Here is a 5959-nt window from a genome sequence, read left to right as displayed (position 1 = left end):
ACAGAAGAAGACAGTATGCTCATATCGGCGTGGCTTAACATTAGCTTAGATCCAGTGCAAGGGAATGAACAAAAATCAAAGGCTTATTGGCTAAGAGTGTGGGAGTATTTCCACCAGTACAAAACTTTTTCGTCTAATCGTAGTCAAACTTCTTTAATGAACCGTTGGTCAGCAATTCAACTTGCCACGAATAAGTTCAGTGGGTGCTTCGCCCAAATCCAAAGGTTGAATCAAAGTGGAAAGACTGACAAAGATAAGGTATTAATGCCATTGAGTTTTTTATACTTATTATCATTGGAATTGTCTAGTCTCATGATAATTAGTGTTCTTTTATCTATTATTCAGATTCTTGATGCGAAGAAATTATACAAAGAGTTGTACAAATCGTCATTTCCATTTGAACATTGTTGGCATGAGTTAAGAGATCAACCAAAATGGCGAGAAGAATATAGCATGAAGAAACAAAAACCAAAAAAAGTGGCAACTCCCGGCATTTGTTCTCCTAGTGCACCGGATTCAATCAATTTAGAGGACAATGATGTTTCACATAATGACAATGTAGACTTGGAAAGACCACCGGGTAGGAAAGCTGAAAAGGAACGTTTGAATAAAAGAAAGAATAAAGACCGTGGAAATGAAGGAGGGTCACATATTTTAATATTATTAGAGGATTTAAAGGAAGATAGAAAGAAAATGAATGACAAGAAAATAGAGATGTATGAAAGGTCGTATCTTCAAGAGCAAGAAAAGATTGATAATGAGAAAAAGAGGACGCAAACGGAACAAGAAAAGGTTGATAATGAGAAAGAGAAGATACGAATGGAACAATTGAAGGAGGAAGAGAGAATAATGTCAATAGATACAAGTGGTCTGCCTTCATTGCAAGCAGAATACCTTCATCGCCGCCAAATGGAAATTCTCCAAAAAAAGATTTAGTTGTTGGAACTACCCAAAAAAAATTTAGTTGTTGGAACTGTAACGCCCTCAAAATAAGACAAGCATTTACATATAAACTAACCACATTCCTTTATTTCATTGAGTTTCATTACATAAGTATTACATGTTAACATCAAAACAAAATGCCCTACGGGCTTACAGCTTTCCAAGTTAACACTTGGTTTCAACAAAAGAGTACTAACTCGTTTACACATTAAGCCCTTGGCTTGAAGTTACATGTAATACATCAAAAGTAAAACAACTACACTATGTCCGCCTCTAGCCTTCCAAGCTATGTCCTTGGAGGTGGCATGCTTCCTGTACCTGAAAATGATATTCCCATATAGGGTGAGCCACAGCCCAGTAGAAATACACTAAACCAACCATGGACAATGACTAAACATTAGCAATTGATAGTTGGTCAACACTGATACAATCACATAAATTACATATTTATGTCAACGACTTACAAGTTCCAATTACTTTTCATTTTCCCTTTTTCAACAGATAAGCATGCTAGCTCTATCATCATTTCCACAGATATGTATAAAAACTATATCTCACATTCAGATAAGCATAAAAGCTATACCCACATTCTCAACAGATATGTATATCAACAATATCCACAGATAAGCATACAAGCTGTATCCACACTCTACAACAGATATGTATATCAACAATATCCACAGATAAGCATACAAGCTATATCCACACTTCACAAAGATAAGCATATGAGCTCTATCTTCACTTCTCTAGACAAGCATATGAGCTCTGTCTACGGAGTTCATCCCCTATCTCCTCCCAATACCTATCCGGTTTAGAGGTACATCCCCTATCTTCCCCTAAACCGCGGAGTACATCCCCTATCTCCTCCTCTACACATAACGTATATAAACACATTGGTTCTATATACAATCACACAATACACACAATTAATGTATTCTATCAACCGTCAAGTTCCATGACACATTCCATTGATTAGTTTCCGTTTACCTAATCATCATGCATTGTCTACAACAATCTCGACTATCCTCCACCGATAGCCCAAAGCAGTTATTTCTAAAACAGAAAATAAATGCACAAATGGATATTCAATCAACATTTCATTTCCTCATTTCTCACCAATTAATTATCCCAATTAATTAAACAATGTAATTAGGCCATTTTCCATAATTACCATTTCAACCCTTAGGTCCCATTTTCATCAATGATTCAACAATCATTCTATTTTTCTATGCCAAACATGCATCTAGGTTTATTATAAATAAAACCCCAACTTTTGTAAAATTACACAAAAGCCCCAAACTTTCACAAATTTACCAAACCAAGCCCAACATCTCAAAATACCAAAATTTAAAGACAAAACCCATAGAGAGGAGTAGGTTATCCCTACCTCAAATTCGGAGTCCCAAAGGAGAAGACGACAAAACCCAACGTGCTCCAAAACCCGTGATTTTCAGATTAAAATGAAGCCCTCGACGATCAACAACTTTTTTTGTAAAGGCCAAAGGTGAGTAAATCACTCCTACTAGATCAAAACCTAGAGAGAAGGTAGAGTCTAGAGTGAGAGGCTCAACAATGGTGATTTTGGAAAAGTAAGAGAGAGAAGAGAAAGTGAAAAAGTGATTTAAAGAGTCACAAATTCGGGACTTTAACCCAGGTCTCCGCTCGAGCGTAAAACACCCCGCTCGAGCGGCCACTCACAGACTTCCGCTCGAGCGCAGAATGCACTCGCCCAGCACTTTTGCAGAACCAGGCCTCCGCTCGAGCTCCCAATCCCTACGCTCGAGCTCACAACACTGCACAACAAATACTGGATGGGTGTATTATCCGCTCGAGCGCCAACACCTCCGCTCGAGCGTACAGGCCAAAAATCTGGGCAACTAGTTTTGGTTTCTAAACTCAACCAACCTGTAACAAACCCGCTCAACACATCCTATAACTCAAATACAAAGTAAGAAAGGATGTAAACAAGATAATAAACAACTACCAACATCCACGGACACATGTCCGGATCACTATACAACAAGGGTAAACCCGGGATCGCTATAGGAACTATGTTTTTCACTTTATTTATTGTTGGATTTGATTCTCCATTGTAGGCAGAACTATGTTTTTATGCAGTTTATGTTGGAATTATTTATTATATGTTAAAAGTTTTTTGGAACTACCTACTGTTGAATGGTTGAACTATTAGTAATTTAATTACTGAGTGGAATTCTCGTTGAATGCTTGCTGAAGTACTCCATGGCTAAATATAATTCTTATTGTATGTTGGATTGGAGTGATTTTTATTTACAGGACATTTCTATTTGTTGATCAATTAAATACAGATTATGTAAGTTGCTGGTGTTTTGATTTTGGAAGTTGTTTGATATGTTTTATAAATTTGACTTTGCAGAAAATTGAAGTTGTTAGGCAGAAACTTGCAAAGCTTAAGAAGCAAAACACAACCTAATATTTATTTTCAGTTGCTTATTACTCAGCTTCATTCTTCTTTTAATTTCCATGGCTCGCAATAGTGTAATGAAGATGATTATTGATGACTCTGATTTTGATAATGAATTGGAGATATTTGCAATAGCTGCTTTAGAAGAAGAGCGGCTAAATAATGAGAGGCAATTGGGATTACGTCGTGGTTCTATTCAAGGTCATACAGTTATTTATTGTAATCAAATTCAAGGCCACAAGAGACTTTATCAAGATTACTTCTCTGAAACGCCTATATATCCGCCCAATTTATTTAGGAGGAGGTTTCGAATGAGTCGATATCTCTTTCTTCATATTTTATCTATGGTGGAAGCATATGATCCTTATTTTGTCCAGAAGAAAGATGCTATTGGAGTTCTTGGTCTGTCTTCCCTTCAAAAGATGACAGCGGCTATGAGGATGCTCGCTTATGGAGTAGCGGCCGATTTTGTAGATGATTATGTGAGGATTGGAGAAAGCACTGCAATAGAAAGTCTACAAAGGTTTGTTCAGGCAGTGGTTGCAATTTTTTCAGATGTGTACTTGAGGGCACCAAACAAAGATGACATTGCTAAATTACTACAGGTGGGAAAAAATCGTGGGTTTCCTGGAATGTTGGGGAGCATTGATTGTATGCATTGGAAGTAGAAGAATTGTCCTACTGCATGGAAAGGTATGTATTGTGGTCATATCCATGAACCAACTATTATTTTAGAAGCGGTGGCTTCCTATGATCTATGGATATGGCATGCATTTTTTGGATTACCGGGATCTCATAACGACATCAATGTGTTAGAACGTTCTTCTGTATTTTCTCTCCTTACTGAAGGGCGTGCTCCCCAAGTTGATTACTCAATCAATGGAAATGACTATACAATGGGATATTATCTCGCTGATGGTATATATCCTCAATGGTCAACATTCGTTAAAACAATTCCATCTCCACGAGGCAATAAGCAAATACATTTTGCTAAGGCTCAAGAATCAGCAAGGAAGGATGTCGAACGAGCATTTGGAGTGCTCCAAGCACGTTTCTCAATTGTGCGAGGACCTGCACGTTTTTGGAAAGTTGAAACCCTTAAAGTTATTATGAAGGCATGTATAATATTGCATAACATGATTGTTGAGGATGAGCGAAATGAACAAAATATAGACTCTAATTATGATGCAATCGATGAAACTCTCCCTCCAGCAGTGTCACACGAGCGTACACCCGAACTTTATGACTTCATTCAAAATCATCATCGCATAAGAGATAGACAAACTCATTCTAAACTCCAAGCAGACCTAGTTGAGCATTTGTGGCATCTACATGGAGATTTGTAACAATTAGTGTTAGAAATAGTTTATTTATTTTGAATTTTATTCCTAACTTTGCTATTTATGATTTTTTTTCTTATTTATTCATTGACCTTTGTAAGGTTTTTAATTAGTTAATTTGTGTTCTTTCGGTTCTTAATTTTATAAATTATAATTATTAAAGAACTTCCTTTCTATTGTTATTTTTTTAAAAAAAAATCTTTATTGTTTTCTTTTTTTCTTCCCCTTCATTCCTTTCAAGATGGTTCCACCAAATTCATATGTTGAAATGTATTCACATACTATAAATTTTATAATAAAAAAATAAATATTACTTAAAATTATTTTTTATAATATTTTTAAAACTAATATTAAAAAATATTATTTTTAAAAATATTATTGCAAATGTCACATTGGCAACCATATTAGAGAGTAGGTGCATATGTGGCATTCTATGAAAAAGAGTAATACATATATATGTGGCATTTTTTGTTTTGAAAATTGGTTAAATTAGTTTGAATGACTAGCTAAAATAAAGAGTATGGTTGAAACACACAATAGCTAAACTAATTAGGTAAAATAAAGAGTGTCATTTTTTTATACTTTAACTAGTGAAAAATAAAGAATGTGATTGGAGATGCTCTTACAAGTGAATTATATTTGAATTTTTTGCTTTCCTAGCGTTGACTGGCCAAATAACTAGAAAGAATTTTCTTAACGGGAAATCATTCCCTGAGTGTTATTTTGTGAAGTCATGTGGGTAGTGTTAGGTATGATTGTTGCCAACCTTTAATGATGCAATGTCTCTAGTTCAAAAATAAGGCTAGAAACTAAGGACTCCAACTATTAAAAATATCACATTGAAAGATCTTTAAGTACTAGAGGATCTGTACAACCACAAATTTTCAAATGAAAGTCTTTAACTTTAATAATGTTTTTGTGCATGATTTCAGAGTAGACAACTAGTGGGTAGCATGCAACTCCTTTTCTTTGTCATGAATTGATGAAGTGGTTGAGAGAGAGAGAGAGAGAGAGAGAGAGAGAGAGAGAGAGAGAGAGAGAGAGAGAGAGAGAGAGAGGGAGAACATTTGTAGGTCCCAATGGTCAATTAGCTTGGCCTTTTAGCATTCTTATTAATCATAAAGCAACCCCTACCAAACAGCATAGTGAGCATTTTTAGGGTACCACTAGTGTATGGTTTTGCCTTCATTTACCCTTTTTTCCCCATATGCAAGACACAGATACTAGACAGATA

The 5959-nt window shown here is 35.7% G+C and overlaps 1 pseudogene; it reads left to right on the top strand.

Moving 5' to 3' along the window:
• The first annotated feature begins 3444 nt into the window (after positions 1 to 3444).
• Positions 3445 to 4731, top strand: LOC114295955 (uncharacterized; annotated as a pseudogene).
• The last annotated feature ends 1228 nt before the right edge of the window (positions 4732 to 5959 follow it).

Source organism: Camellia sinensis, chromosome 15, assembly GCF_055761805.1.
Source record: "Camellia sinensis isolate YWXY chromosome 15, ASM5576180v1, whole genome shotgun sequence".
Lineage (NCBI taxonomy): Eukaryota > Viridiplantae > Streptophyta > Magnoliopsida > Ericales > Theaceae > Camellia > Camellia sinensis.
Note: the sequence above shows the minus strand (reverse complement) of the source record. Positions and strands in the feature narration are given on the sequence as shown.